Below are 1717 nucleotides of genomic sequence, written 5' to 3' on the forward strand. Positions count from 1 at the left end.
TTCAGATTCTCTTCTGCAAAATACAAATATTAACTCAAAAGCAGTGGTTGCTTTATTTTTGAGGGGAAGGGCTCAGGAAATTTGTTAGGTAAATTACCACATGGATTTTTCAAGTGCTCAGATACATTAGGAAGCTATGTGTGTTATTCTAATCTTATCTTGAAAATACCAGATCTGTTTTTTAAAATTTTAATTTATTACTTATTTTTGGCTGAGCTGGCGTTTTGTTGTTGCACACAGGCTTTTCTCTGGTTGCAGCAAGCCGGGGCTGTTCGTTGCGGTAGATGGACTTGTCACTGTGGGGCTTCTCTTGTGCAGCGTGGACTCTAGGGCTGGTGGGCTGCAGTAGTTGTGGTGCACCAGCTTAGTTGCCCCGTGGCAGGTGGTATCTTCCTGGACTAGACATTGAAACCTCACCCCCTGCATTGAAGTATATTTACAGCATAGTTCAGAAACTACTGCATCATTTATATGAAAGTAAATAGGGGTTTAAGGAAGTATTTTTAAGAGATAAAAACTGACATGAAAGATTGCAAAAGCAAATTCTCTACGAGGTCAAGGAGGTGGTGGGAAAGTCATTAAATAACAAAAGTCGCTAGAAATAAGATATGTAATAAAGGACAAAATGATAAGTGCAAATAAAGCTGCTACACAAACAGCGAGAAACCAGTTTGGGATGTGGTGGCTGAGGGTGGGCTTGTGCTGGCTTTGACACACAAGTACGGAGAAGAGGGACACAAAGATTATGCATTAAGGCTCAAAAAAGGAAAAGAAATGCTAAAAAACAGGCACTCATTATTTTTAAGAGTAAGTGAAAGATTCCTCTTCTGTGAAGCAGTGAAAAGTGTGTGGTATGTAAACTGAATCAGGCTTGCATGCCTGACAGAACAAAAATTCCTATTCCTTAAAAAATATGAAGCTGCACTTCTTCTAGAGGGACGAAGTAAACATGTTTTTCCTGATTTCTCCCATTAAGTAAAACTAAACCCTGTTCATTTATATGTAAGACAAACCTCAGAAGACTTTGAAAGGTGGAGAGAAGAAGGTAGCCCAGCTAAGAACCTCAGGATGCCGGAACAGCAGGGCCATAAGTGGCTCGTGCTTGCTTTTTGCCTCATTAACCCAGACTGGTCATAGCAAACACCCTAGCAAACACTGTCTTCCAACAACACAAGAGAAGACGGTACACATGGACATCACCAGATGGTCAACAATGAAATCAGATTGATTACATTCTTTGCAGCCAAAGATGGAGAAGCTCTATACAGTCAGCAAAAACAAGACCAGGAGCTGACTGTGACTCAGATCATGAACTCCTTATTGCCAAATTCAGACTGAAATTGAAGAAAGTAGGGAAAACCACTAGACCACTCAGGTATGACCTAAATCAAATCCCTTATGATTATACAGTGGAAGTAGAAATAGATTTAAGGGACTAGATCTGATAGAGTGCCTGATGAACTATGGAATGAGGTTCGTGACATTGTACAGGACACAGGGATCAAGACCATCCCCATGGAAAAGAAATGCCAAAAAGCAAAATGGCTGTCTGAGGAGGCCTTACAAATAGCTGTGGAAAGGAGAGAAATGAAAAGCAAAGGAGAAAAGGAAAGATATAAGCATCTGAATGCAGAGTTCCAAAGAAGAGCAAGGAGACATAAGAAAGCCTTCCTCAGTGATCAATGCAAAGAAATAGAGGAAAACAACAGAATGGGAA

The sequence above is a fragment of the Bos mutus genome, chromosome 17 (genome assembly GCF_027580195.1).
Source record: "Bos mutus isolate GX-2022 chromosome 17, NWIPB_WYAK_1.1, whole genome shotgun sequence".
Taxonomy (NCBI): Eukaryota; Metazoa; Chordata; class Mammalia; order Artiodactyla; family Bovidae; genus Bos; species Bos mutus.